Below are 14,918 nucleotides of genomic sequence, written 5' to 3' on the forward strand. Positions count from 1 at the left end.
TATTTGTTGAAGGACACCATACATCAAGATTCACGGATTTAACACCCAGGACAGGTACAGCATGGGTTAGATACAGAGTAAAGCTCCCTCTGCACTGTCCTATCAAACACTCCCAGGGCAGGTACAGCATGGTTTAGATACAGAGTAAAGCTCCCTCTACACTGTCCCATCAAACACTCCCAGGGCAGGTACAGCATGGTTAAGATACAGAGTAAAGCTGCCTCTACACTGTCCCATCAAACACTCCAAAGGGCAGTTACAGCACGGGTTAGATACAGAGAAAAGCTCCCTCTACCCTGTCCCATCAGACACTACCTGGGCAGGTACAGCACGGGTTAGATACAGAGTAAAGCTCCCTCTACACTGTCCCATCAGACACTCCCAGGGCAGGTACAGCAAGGGTTAGATACATAGAGTCATAACGGCAAAGAAGGAGGCCATTCAGCCCATCGAGTCCACGCCAGCTCTCTGTAGAGCAATCCAGTCGGCCCCATTCCCCCGCTCTATCCCCGTAGCCCTGCAAGATAATTTCCCTCAAGTGCCTATCCAGCCTTCCCTTGAAAACATCGAGTGTCTCCGCTTCCACCACTTCCATCGGCAGCGAGTTCCAGGTCCTCACCTCTCGCTGTGTAAAAAAATTTCCTCACCCGCCCCCCCTACATCTCTTGCCTGAAACCTTAAATCTGTGTCCCCTAGTCCTTGTACCATCATCTAGTGGGAAAAGCCTTTCCCCGTCTAGCCTATCCAAACCCATCATAATCTTGTACACCTCTGTCAAATCACCCCGCAACCTCCTTTGCTCTAATGAAAACAAATCCAGCTTTTCCAACCTGTCCTTGTAGCTGAGATCCCCCATCCTCGGAACCATTCTGGTAAATCTCCTCTGCACCCTCTCAAGGGCCTTCACATCCTTCCTAAAGTGTGGTGACCAGACTGGACTCAATACTCCAGTTGTGGCCGAACCAGCGCTTTATAAAGGTTCAGCATAACTTCTCTACTTTTGTACTCAAAACCTCTATTTATGAAGCCCAAGATCCCATATGCTTTGTTAACCACTCTCAATATGTCCCGCCACCTTCAGGGACCTATGCACATTAACTCCCAGGCCCCTCTGTCCCTGCACACTCTTTAAAACTGTGCCATTAAGTGTATATTGCCTTTCCCTGTTCCTTCTGCCAAAATGCATCACCTCACACTTCTCTGTATTAAATTCTATCTGCCACTTGTCTGCCCATTCTGCTAGCCTTTCTATGTCCTGTTGCAGTCGATTGGTATCATCATCACTGTTTGCCACACATCAAAAAAAGCAGTGGCTCCAGCACTGACCTTTGGGGAACACCACCGTCTACCATTCTCCAGTTTAAAAAACAGCCTTTTACCACAACTCGCTGTTTTCTATCCTTATGCCAATTCCTTATCCAAGCTGCCACTGACCCATATTCCATGAGCCTCAATTTTGTTAACCAGCCTTCTATCTGGTACTTTGTCAAATGCCTTCCTAAAATCCATGTAGACAACATCCATTGCATTCCCTTCATCAATCCTCCCTGTTACTTCATCAAAAAGTTCAATTAGTCAAACACGATCTACCTTTTACAAATCCGTGTTGGCCCTCCTTAATTAGTTTAAACATCTCCAAGTGCCCGTTAATATTTTCCTTGATTATTGTTTCTAAAACTTTACCCACCATTGACATTAAACTGACCGGCCTGTAGCTAGTTGGTTTGTCCTTACACCCTTTCTTGAACAATGGTGTCACATTTGCCATTTTCCAATCCTCAGGCACCTCCCTCACATCTAGGGAAGATTGGAAAATTATGGCAAGCCCTTCTGCTATCTCCTCCCCCAATTCCCTTAGCAACCTGGGGTGCAAGCCATCTGGACCAGGTGACTTATCCACTCTAAGCATACCCAGTCTTTCTAGTACACCCTGTCTATCAATTTTCACCCCTCCCATTGCTTCTATCTTTTCCAATTATGCCGATATTTTGTCAGCATCAACCTCCTTAGTAAACACCGATACAAAGTACTCGTTGCGTATTCCAGCCTTGCCCTGCGCCACGAAGCAAATATCACCATCTTTGTCCCTAATAGGACCCAACCCACCTCTTACTACCCGCTTACTGTTTGCATGCCGGTAGAAGATCTTTGGGTTCCCTTTTATGTTAACCACCATTATACTCTCATATTCTCTCTTTGTCAATCTTATTTTCAACGACAGAGTAAAGCTCCCTCTACACTGTCCCATCAAACACTCCCAGGGCAGGTACAGCACGGGTTAGATACAGAGTAAAGCTCTCTCTACACTCTCCCATCAAACACTCCCAGGGCAGGTACAGCACGGGTTAGATATAGAGTAAAGCTCCCTCTACACTGTCCCATCAACCAATCCCAAGGGCTAGTACGGCATGGGTTAGATACAGAGTAAAGCTCCCTCTACACTGTTCCATCAAACACTCCCAGGGCAGGTACAGCACGGGTTAGATACAGAGTAAAGCTCCCTCTACACTGTCCCATCAAACACACCCAGGGCAGGGATTACGGAAACGTGGCTCAAGGATGGCCAAGACTGGGAACTCAACATCCAGGGGTATTCGATATTCAGGAAAGATAGGCAAAAAGGAAAGGGAGGTGGGGTAGCATTACTGGTTAAAGAAGGGATTAATACAATTGTAATGAAGGATATTAGCTCTGATGATGTGGAATCTGTATGGGTAGAATTGAGAAATACTAAGGGGAAAAAAACATTAGTGGGAGTGGTATATAGACCTCCAAACAGTAAGGCGAAGGTTGGGGATGGCATTAAAAGGGAAATTAAAGAAGCGTGCAATAAGGGCACAGCAGTCATCATGGGTGACTTTAATCTCCATATAGATTGGGCCAACCAAATTAGTAACAATACTGTGGAGGAGGAATTCCTGGAGTGTTTACGGGATGGTTTCCTGGACCAATATGTCGAGGAACCAACCAGAGATCAGGCCATCTTAGACTGGGTATTATGTAACGAGAAAGGATTAATTAGCAATCTTGTTGTACGAGGCCCCTTGGGTCGGAGCGATCATAATATGATCGAATTCTTCATTAAGATGGAGAATGAAGTCGTTGACTCAGAGGCTAGGGTACTCAATTTAAATAAAGGAAACTACGGTGGTCTGAGGAGCGAGTTGGGTAGGATTGATTGGGGAATGGCACTCAAAGGTTTGACGGTGGATAGGCAATGGCAAACATTCAAAGACCGAATGGATGAGCTACAGAATTTGTTCATCCCAGTTTGGCATAAAAATAAAACAAAAAAGGTGACTCAACCGTGGCTAACAAGGGAAATTAGGGGTAGCATAAGATCCAAGGAGAGGACATATAAATTGGCCAGAAAAAGCAATAATCCTGAGGATTGGGAGCAGTTTAGGATTCAACAAAGGAGGACAAAGGGATTAATTAAGAAAGGGAAAATAGAATATGAGAGTAAGCTTGCAGGCAACATAAAAACTGACTGTAAAAGCTTTTATAGAAATGTGAAGAGAAAAAGATTGGTGAAGTCAAGCGTAGGTCCCTTGCAGTCAGAATCAGGGGAATTTATAATGGGAAACAGAGAAATGGCAGACCAACTAAATTCATACTTTGGTTCTGTCTTCACAAAGGAGGACACAAATAACCTCCCAGAGATGCCGGGGAGCATAGGGCCTGATGAAAGGGTGGAACTGAAAGTAATCAGTATCTGTAGGGAAATGGTGTTAGGAAAACTGATGGGACTGAAGGCCGATAAATCCCCAGGGCCTGATAATCTACATCCCAGGGTACTTAAGGAAGTGGCCCTAGAAATAGTAGATGCATTGCTGGTCATCTTCGAGAACTCGATAGACTCTGGAACAGCACCCATGGATTGGAGGGTAGCTAATGTTACCCCACTATTCAAAAAAGGTGGTAGAGCAAAAGCGGGGAATTATAGACCGGTAAGCCTGACATCGGTAGTGGGGAAAATGCTAGAGTCTATTATAAAAGATGTAATAGCAGAGCACTTGGAAAGCAGTGACAGGATCGGACAAAGTCAGCATAGATTTACAAAAGGTAAATCATGCTTGACTAATCTACTGGAATTTTTTGAGGATGTAACTGGTTAAATAGATAAGGGAGAACCAGTGGATGTGGTGTATTTGGACTTTCAGAAGGCTTTCGATAAGGTCCCACATAAGAGATTAGCGTGCAAAATTAAGGCACATGGGATTGGGGGCAAGGTATTGACTTGGATAGAAAACTGGTTGGCGGACAGAAAGTAAAGAGTTGGAATAAACGGGTCTTTTTCCGAGTGGCAGGCAGTGACTAGTGGGGTACCGCCAGGATCGGTCCTAGGACCCCAGCTGTTCACAATATATATTAATGATCTGGACGAGGGAATTGGATGTAATATCTCCAAATTTGCAGACGACACAAAGCTGGGTGGGAGGGTAAGCTGTGAGGAGGATGTCGTGAAACTCCAGTACGATTTGGACAGGTTGGGTGATTGGGCAGAAACATGGCAAATGCACTATAATGTGGATAAATGTGAGGTTATCCACTTTGGTGGCAAAAACAGGAAGGCAGATTATTATTTGAATGGCAATAGATTGGGAGAAGGGAAAGTGCAAAGAGACTTGGGTGTTCTTGTGCACCAGTCGCTGAAGGTAAGCATGCAGGTGCAGCAGTCGGTTAAGAAGGCAAATCGTATGTTGGCCTTCGTAGCAAGAGGGTTTGAGTACAGGAACAAGGATGTCTTGCTACAGTTGTACAGGGCCTTGGTGAGACCACACCTTGAGTAGTGTGTGCAGTTTTGGTTGCCTTACCCGAGGAAGGAAGTTCTTGCCATGGAGAGAGTGCAGCGAAGATTCACCAGGCTGATACCTGGGATGGCAGGAATGATGTATGAGGAGAGATTGTATCGATTGGGCTTATACTCACTGGAGTTTAGAAGATTGAGGGGATCTCATCGAAACCTATAAAATTCTGTCAGGCCTGGACAGACGAGATGCAGGAAGGATGTTCCTGAAGGCCGGGGAGTCCAGAACCAGGGGTCATAGTCTAAGGATAAGGGGTAAGCCATTTAGGACTGAAATGAGGAGGAATTTCTTCACCCAGAGAGTGGTGAACCTGTGGAATTCCCTGCCACAGAGGGCGGTGGAGGCCAGTTCATTAAATATATTCAAGAAAGAGTTGGATATATTTCTTAAGGCTAAAGGGATCAAGGGATATGGGGAGAAGGCAGGGACAGGGCACTGAATTTGGATGATCAGCCATGATCTCATTGAATGGCTGAGCAGGCTCGAAGGGCCGAATGGCCTACTCCTGCTCCTATCTTCTATGTTTCTATACTGTCCCATCAAACACTCCCAGAGCAGGTACAGCACGGGTTAGATACAGAGTAAATCTCCCTCTGCAGTGTCCCATCAAACATTCCCAGGGCAGGTACAGCACAGTTTAGATACAGAGTAAAGCTCCCTCTACACTGTCCCATCAAACACTCCCAGGGCAGGTACAGTACAGGTTAGATACAGAGTAAAGCTCCCTCTACACTGTTCCATCAAACACTCCCAGGGCAGGTACAGCACAGTTTAGATACAGATTATCTAATTAGTCGCATCAAACACTCCTACGATATTTGGGTGAAAGTTGGATCCAGTTAGCTCGGGTTGACGTGGGCCTGAGTGTGTCCTGATCACAGGCCCTTGCCTTGGCTGTCTGATCTTGACTTCGTAGAGACTCTGGATGATTGATGATGTAGTAGAAGTGGATGCTCCCTGGTGTGCTTTGCACAATGGCACCTGTTCCAAAGGTTGGCAAAAGCTGTGTCTGAGGGAATATAAACACCTTTTCTTCAGCCTTGGAAAAATAAACCCAGCACGAATTGACTGCTTCATTTGTATTTCGTGTTTGAGAATGGAGGTCTGGCTTAGACAGGCCAGGAGCCAGATGTTTGATACATAGAGCGAGACGGAGGTCATGCAGAGAGCACCAGGGGCCCTTGATTCAAGGCCCTTTCACTGAGCGAGTAAACCAGCGAAAGGCCCAGAGACAGCAAATTCAGCACAGGGCCAGGGATGGAGCCTGGGCCTCTCCTGCTGTGTGTGTGTGGGGCTCAGTACCACACGGGGTGAGATCAGGCGAACTAAGCACAGGCTGGGGATGGAGCCTGGGCCTTTCCTGCTCTGTGTGTGTGTTTGTGTGGGTGTGTGTGTGGGGCTTGTAACGTCCGTGTGTAATTGAGACACGGACTACAGAAGTTGGTGATAACAGGTGTTTACTGAACGGAGACAAAACTGGAACTACTATGCAAGGTTACTACACAGGCTTATATACAGGGGTGGTCACTACTGGTACTGCAGTATACAGGGGCTGCAGAATATAGTTCCTTCTTCAGGTTACATACACTACAATTCCTCCCCTTTTAGCTAAACAGTACATAACATTCGATTAATAATTAAATAACATATTTACAATCACCGTTGCCATATACATTAGCTGAAGGTAATCAATTATAAATTCATTCTTTGAGGAGGCTTCCTGATTCTGTCCGGATAACGCCTCTTTGGGGTATCAGGTTCTTCTGGCAAAGTTGATTCGGGATCAACGTCGTTGTTTGGTTCGTCTGCTTCCAATATCACCGATTCTGAGGTAGATGCAATTGGTACTTCGGTTTCATCACCAGGTGTATAGGATCGCGGTGTAGATTTGACGTTTTCCAGTGACTCTAGAATCTGGTCAGCATGGCGTCTTACAATGCTCTCTCCAACGTCCACAGTATACATTAGAGGTCCTTGCCGTGTGCAGATTCATCCTGGCTGCCATTTCTCTGTGCGGTAGTCCCGGGCCAAAACTGGTTGACCTATCTTGAAACTCCTGGTTGGCCTTTCATTCATATTCTGAAACTGCCTGTTCTCCACATCTCTTCTGATGTTTGGCTTAACCAAATCCAAGCGGCATCTTAGTCTTCGATTGAAGAACATCATGGCTGGAGTTTGGTTGGTAACCGCATGTGTCGCATTCCGGTAGGCAAACGAAGTTATCCACCTTGTGTTGTAGGGGTATGTCTTCATTACACATTGCCTTGATAGCCTTCTTGAATGTTTGAACGAACCTCTCAGCCAATCCATTGGTGGCTGGATGATATGGGGCGGATGTGTAATACTTAACACCATTGTTCTTTAAGAACCTCCGGAAATTTTCAGACACAAACTGTGGCCCATTGTCGGAGCAAATCTGTTCAGGCAGCCCATTTCTGGCGAATATGGTTCGTAAGACTGTGATAGTTTTTTCTGTGGTGGTTGAGGACATTTTTATTACCTCTGGCCACTTTGAATGTGCATCCACCGCAATTAAAAACATCGAGTCCATAAATAGACCAGCAAAATCAATGTGCATCCTTTGCCATGGAGATGAGGGCCACTCCCATGGATGTAGAGGGGCTTGTGGTGGGGCGTTTTGGACCTTCTGGCATCCTGTACAGCTCTTGGTCATCTCTTCGATTTCTCTATCGATTCCCGGCCACCACACAAACGCTCTGGCTAAGTTCTTCATTTTTACCCCACCCAGATGACCCTCATGAAGCTCATTGAGCACTCTATCCTTCAATTTGGGTGGAATTACTACTCTGGATCCACACATCAAGGTTCCTCGGCACACTGACAGCTGTTCTCTTCTCGCCGAGAATGCTGGCAACAGTGGTTCGCCATGTGCTGGCCATCCCTTCACCGTTAAATCATAGACCCGGGAGAGTGTCGGGTCATTTCGTGTTTCCTTTTCTATGTTTGCATTTATCACAGGTAGACATTCGACTATGGTCGAGTGGAATATCTCCACAGGATCCACTGCAGGTGCTTCTTCCACCATCGGCAACGGTAGTCTTATCGGTAGTGATGGGTTGTAGTGAGCCAATACTTCTCTTGAAATGATCAGGTCTTTACACTTCTGAAAGGCCCGCTTACATTCATCGCTCCATTTCCATGCTACTCCAGTTTGTAGTAGGGCGTTCAGTGGGTGCAGAATTGTGGACAAATTCGGCAATAACTTATGGTAGTAATTCACCAATCCAAGGAATGACCTCAGTTGCGACACATTTTCAGGCGCTGGAGCCTTAGCTACTGCTTCAATTTTGTCAGGGGACTTATGTAACCCCTCTTCATCAATCACGTGGCCACAATACGATATCTGTTTCTTAAAAAACTCGCACTTGGGGTGATTGGCTCGTAGCCCATGTTCTCTTAGTCTAGTGAGCACCTGCTCTAGGTTGGCAAGGTGTTCACTGTCGTTTTCACCTGTCACTAGGATGTCGTCCAAGTAACACTGAGTCCCCGGAATCCCTTGCAGGACTTGTTCCATCACTCTTTGCCATATCGCCGGAGCTGATGCTACTCCAAATACCAGTCGATTATACTGGTAAAGACCTTTGTGAGTGTTTATCGTGAGATATTTCCTAGAGGATTCTTCAACCTCCATCTGCAAATATGCTTGTGCTAGGTCAATTTTTGTAAAACGCTTCCCTCCAGTTAGTGAGATGAAAATATCTTCCATCCTCGGAAGAGGATACTGTACTGTGTGAAGGACTGGGTTCACAGTCACCTTGAAGTCCCCACAGATGCGAACCTTCCTTGGCTCCTCAGACTTATTGTTTAACGTTTTCTTCATGACAGGAATAATGGGTGTCGCCCATTCGCTCCAGTCTACCTTAGATAACACGCCTGCATTCTCCAGATTCTCCAGCTCTGCGTCGACGACTGGGCGAATTGCATACGGTACCGGTCTTGCTTTGAAAAACTTGGGAATTGCATTCTCTTCTATTTTTATCGAGGCGGTTACACCTTTAAGAGTTCCCAGTCCTTGTTGAAATACCTCTTTAGCGTTAGCTGAGATTTTTGACAATCGTCCAGGTGTGACGTCATCATCCTTTTTACCAGCCACAGTTAGTGCCTGAATGGAGTGCCAGTCTAAACTTATCTTTCTGATCCATTCACGTCCCAATAACAGTGGTCCACCATCTTGCAGTATGTACAGATACAATTTCTGTATTTCCTTGCCGTTGTATTCGACAGGCACCCTTATTTTCCCTCTGGGGTATACTTTCTGCCCCGTATATGTCTTCAAGACAATGGATGTGTCTTTCAAGGGTATGTGTGAGAATAGCCGCTCGTAGTCTCGTCGATTCATGACGGTCAGGGCTGAACCTGTGTCCTATTCCATTTTGACTTGGGACCCTGCTATCGTGAGGGTGACCCAAATGGTTCGGTGATCCTCTTTTGCGATTACGTTGTGTAGTTTGAGACAGCTTAGTCTCTTGTTCCCGGATTCACTATCGCTCTTCTGGTCTTCGGAACTACTGTCCGTCATCTTTTGTACTTTCCTGTACTGTCCCTTAGTAGCCTTTTTGTTGTCATTAGTCTTCTTCCCGGACCTGCAAACTCGTGCAATGTGTCCCATCTTTCCGCATTGCCTGCATGTTTTGTCCTTGGACCAGCAGTCCTTCTGGTCATGGGTTGTTCTGCCGCAGCGATAACATTTTTCAAATCCCCATGTCATTTCATGGGTGCCGTATTCCTGTGGCTTTTGCTGTATTTCCGCAGCTCCCCTTGCTGCTGCTTCGTATGATACTGCCACGCTGAAAGCCTTATCTAGCGTCAGCTCTTTCTCTGAGAGTAACCTCTTCTGGGTTCCATCTCTCAGGAGTCCACAGACAAATTTGTCCCATAGGGTATCTGCCAGTCCTGCTCCGAACTGGCAGTGCTTCGATAGCCCGTGTAGTTCCGTAAGGTAATCAGCATTGCTCTCATCTTTATGCTGATTTCTCTTGTTTAATTTAAATCTTTCTGCTATCAGCAGTGGTGTAGGATTTAGGTGTTCCTGTAGGATATCAACAATTTCGTTAAAACTCTTCGCCATCGGTTTGACTGGAGTGATCAGGTTCTGCAATAGGCCGTACGTTCTTGCGCCCATTAAGTTTAGTAGTACTTTTTCTCATCGGCTACTTCATTTGCCTCGCAATATACTTCGACTCTTTCCACATACGTGGTCCAGTCTTCTATTGCATTATCGAAGGCAGTGATATTGCCAGTCTTCGGCATCTTGGAGATCTAAGATGGCGCCTCATGCGCTTTGCCTTCTTCCCCGATTGAACAAAATGGCGCCTCCCGCGCTTTGCCTTCTTCCCCGCTGGATTAAGATGGCGCCTCCCGCGCTTTCTGCCTTCCTGCTGCTGCTAGCGCTGTTGCTGGCATTTTTATGCCTTGATGGCGACGCCCTATGGTCTTCGCGCGCTTCCCCCTGTGCTGCTGCCAACGCCGCTCTCCGCGGTTCCTGTGGCAAACTGCAGCTCCTCGCGGCTTTCTGCGCTTCTAATTTCTTTTATTTTAATTACTGTTCCCATCGTCAGAGCAGACCCTATGGGACACTTCCCTCCCTCTTCTCGGGTCTGTACGCTGCCCGGCTTCGTAGCACCGGCCGCGCCCTGTGTGCTCCACCCTCTCTCTCTCTCTCCTCTTCCCGACAACGCTGCTCGGCCCCGTTGAAAAGCCACCTGATCGAGCTCTAGCCCGCCGCAGCCCAGGAAGGATCAGTGTACTGCCACCAGCCACCAGCCCGATTAGCTGGAACACCATAGACTGGATAACCAAGCCCCGCTCTTGACAGCCTCTCCTGCAAATCTTCTAATTCGATGAATCAGAGGGCGGTTGCCACGGTCAACGCCCGTTTCTGCTGTTTGCTTTTTTTTTCTTTTTGGATTTCTTCCTTCTGGCCTCAACCTCCAATAACTTCGCTTCAGGGATGGATCCCCGTGAGGTGGTGCAGAACTGTAGGTAAGTTCGGATCTGTTCGTCGCCAGTGTAACGTCTGTGTGTAATTGAGACACGGACTGCAGGAGTTGGTGATAACAGGTGTTTACTGAACGGAGACAAAACTGAAACTACTATGCAAGGTTACTACACAGGCTTATATACAGGGGTGGTCACTACTGGTACTGCAGTATACAGGGGCTGCAGAATATAGTTCCTTCTTCAGGTTACATACACTGCAGGGCTCAGTCCCACACCAGGAATCAACTAACTCAGCACAGGCTGGGGATGGAGCCTGGGCCTTTCCTGCGCTGTGTGTATTGGGCTCAGTCCCACACTAAGATGGAGATGGGGAGAGAGAGGGAGATAGTGGCAGAGAGAGAGTATGTGAGATAGAGAGAGGGAAATTGAGGGTGGGAGATAGTAAGAGAGGGCGAGAGAGTGGGAAAGGTAGAGATAGAGGCCTCGATTTTCACTGAGCCGTGGAGTCGGCCTTGGAGGCGGGCGGGTGGTTAAAATCGCAAAAACTGGCGGGCGGGACCCCCCTGCCTGGTTCCCGACACCGAGCAATTTTAACTCAGGCGTGCCTGATGGTCCCGACTCCGTCCCACATCCAACAGGCGGGACTGGTCTTTAAGGCCCTTAATTACCACTAAATGGCCTCTATAATCCTATTTTAACAGGCCCTTGCAACTTTAACCCTTTTCCCACGTGAAACACGCTTGGTGGGAAGCACAAATGTGAAACATGGATTTACAAAAAGGTAAATCGTGCTTGACTAATCTACTGGAATTTTTTGAGGATGTAACTGGTAGAATAGATAAGGGAGAACCAGTGGATGTGGTGTATTTGGACTTTCAGAAGGCTTTCGATAAGGTCCCGCATAAGAGATTAGCATGTAAAGTTAAGGCACATGGGATTGGGGGCAAGGTACTGACTTGGATAAAGAACTGGTTGGCAGACAAGAAGCAAAGAGTTGGAATAAACAGGTCTTTTTCCGAGTGGCAGGCAGTGACTAGTGGGGTACCACAGGGATCGGTGCTAGGAACCCAGCTATTCACAATATATATATAAATGATCTAGACAAGGGAACTTGATGTAATATCTCCAAGTTTGCAGACGACACAAAGCTGGGTGGGCCTGTGTGCTGTGAGGAGGATGCCGAGAAACTCCAGTATGATTTGGACTGGTTGGGTGATTGGGCAGAAGCATGGCAGATGCAACATAATGTGGATAAATGCGAGGTTATCCACTTTGGTGGCAAAAACAGGAAGGCAGATTATTATCTGAACGGCAATAAATTGGGAGTAGGGGAAATGCAACGAGACCTGGGTGTCCTTGTGCACCAGTCGCTGAAGGTAAGCATGCAGGTGCAGCAGGCGGTTAAGAAGGCAAATGGTATGTTGGCCTTCGTAGCGAGAGGGTTCGAGTACAAGAACAAGGATGTCTTGCTGCAGTTGTACAGGGCCTTGGTGAGCCCGCACCTTGAGTATTGTGTGCAGTTTTGGTTGCATTATCTGAGGAAGGATGTTCTTGCCATGGAGGAAGTGCAGCGAAGATTCACCAGACTGATACCTGGGATGGCAGGAATGATGTATGAGGAGAGATTGGGTCGATTGGGCTTGTACTCGCTGGAATTTAGAAGAATGAGAGGGGATCTCATTGAAACTTATAAAATTCTAACAGGACTAGACAGACTAGATGCAGGAAGGATGTTCCCGATGGTCGGGGAGTCCAGAACCAGGGGTCACAGTCTAAGGATAAGGGGTAAGCCATTTAGGACTGAGATGAGGAGGAATTTCTTCACCCAGAGAGTGGTGAACCTGTGGAATTCTCTACCACAGAAGGCAGTTGAGGCCAATTCATTAAATATATTCAAGAAGGAGTTGGATATATTTCTTAAGGCTAAAGGGATCAAGGGATATGGGGAGAAGGCAGGGACAGGGTACTGAATTTGGATGATCAGCCATGATCTCATTGAATGGCGGAGCAGGCTCGAGGGGCCGAATGGCCTACTCCTTCTCCTATCTGCTATGTTTCTATGAGCACTATTGGATTGCTGACTATCAACTGCAGGTCAACCATTAAAGAGGAGATTTGATCAGCCAAGGACTTAGTGGTCTCAGGTCTGGGGCAACTTTTAGAAGGCTTAACCACACCTGTGGAAGGTTGGAGCCTCACACCCATCTCCAGTGTGACCTCCTGGGATCCCCCCTCGCCACCTTCACTCAGCGCTTCCTCAACGGAGGCATATACCAGAAGCATGGGAGCCATTTATTTTCTTCCCTTCTGGGCATTAGATGAGCTTGAACACCAGCCGCGGCACCAGCAGAACCAGGAACAACAGCAGCAGCAACAGGAGCGCCAGGCTGCTGCTCACCCACCTGAAGCTGCACAGGCCAGGAGGGGCCAGCTCTTGGAAGTGGCTTGAGAGCACCTTGCTGCACATTAGGGGGCCATGGGGACTCGTATCTGCACTGGCAGTCCTACTCAGAAGGACTTCCATGAAGGTCTGGTTTCTCTGTTCAATAGATGACCATCGCTCCTCCAGAGATGTCATTCTATTATGAACACTCACCATGTTTTCTGCACTCTGGCAACTTATCTCCTCCATGGAGGTTGCCATTCTTTCCATGGTGATGCGTTGATGCGTCAGTGACTCCACAAAGGCTCTGCTCATGTTCGCTATGGACTCCTCCATTCGCTCCACTGTCACATCGACCATGGAGACAAAACCTGCCAGAGACTCCTGCATCTGTTCCTGGAGTTCCAGCACCACTGATCTTATGGATGGACCCAGAGGCAGAGGGTCGACATGCTGCTGAGCCGAGCTGGCAGAGTCCTGCGCACTCCGACTAGCACTCTCCACTGCTGTCCCTGTCTCCACGATCTGCTGATGCTCACTTGTGAGCTGTGATACACTAGGTGACAACACTACTCTATGTCCCGAAGGTCCCACCGAGGAGTGAGTGCGTTGGTGCTGGGTGCGCTGAATTCTGCTGACGCTGCGCCCTCAGAGGTTGCAGCTTCCTCTGAGGAGTCTGGATGCTCAGGCTGTTCCTCCTGGCTAGTGGGGATGGCTGCTTGCGATGGTCCTGTGGGGGAGTAAAGGAAAGAATCAGAGGTGTGATGCCAAGGTTAAATGCACATTGCATATTGTAGATGATCATAAGTCCATCTGTTAGAACTTCAGAATCTTTATCAGTGACTCATGCAATGTCAATGAGAGAGATGGAAAACTATTCTGTCACCAGCTTGCTGTGATGCACCCGTCTGTCCGTCCCCACTTGCGCATCTTCCTCCACTCCTACAATCTCCAGGACCGCCTCCTCCCAGGGGGCGAGCTGGGCTACTGAGGGTGGCCCTCCTCCAGTCCTCACTCTTTCCCTCTTATTGTGAGCTCTCTTTTCCTGCAATGAGGGAGACAAGTGGAGTTTGAGTGAGAATGAAGGAGTGAGTGTAGAGAATCCATAGCATAGTGTAATCAACCACCACCTAGACCGAAGGGTGTGTTGATGCGGGGGGCGGAGGACACAAGCACAGTCACAAGATTGGTAAATGAAAAACTGCAATTAGCTGTGTTTTATTTTTAGAAAACAGGGAAAAAAGGTTCACGTCTGGCAACATCCAAAAAACATATGACGTTCAAAAAGAAAAATGAAGAACAAACCATCACCTGCCCCGGGTGGTTAGGAAAGCAGTCCTTACATCAGTTTTCTCCAAAAACAATAAGCCAGGGTTTACTTTACCACTGGATCTTTCTCTGCCGGTCCAGGGATCACATCATGCTCTCAGAACTAAACAATATTCCACCTGGGTTCAACAGCCGACCGCTCTGTGGCAGCTGCAAGCTGGGCCCCAACAGCAGCCTTGGCCTGGCTTTCTCCTCAGGGCCTGGCTTTCTCCTCAGGGCCTGGCTTTCTCCTCAGGGCCTGGCTTTCTCCTCAGGGCCTGGCTTTCTCCTCAGGGCCTGGCCCTCTCCTCAGGCACTGGCCCTGGAGGGATGCACTAATTTGCCTTTTGAACTCCTGAGCTAATGGGTAGATTTGCCTCAGGTGTGTTGGAGGTGGGTGTGGCCTTTACCTGAATTGGAGTGAGAGGGGGACTTTGTCTTCATCTGGTGGCCAC

The sequence above is a fragment of the Somniosus microcephalus genome, unplaced genomic scaffold (genome assembly GCF_052327205.1).
Source record: "Somniosus microcephalus isolate GS21.2 unplaced genomic scaffold, FLI_Smic_1.0 unresolved_chr1, whole genome shotgun sequence".
In the NCBI taxonomy this organism is placed as follows: Eukaryota; Metazoa; Chordata; class Chondrichthyes; order Squaliformes; family Somniosidae; genus Somniosus; species Somniosus microcephalus.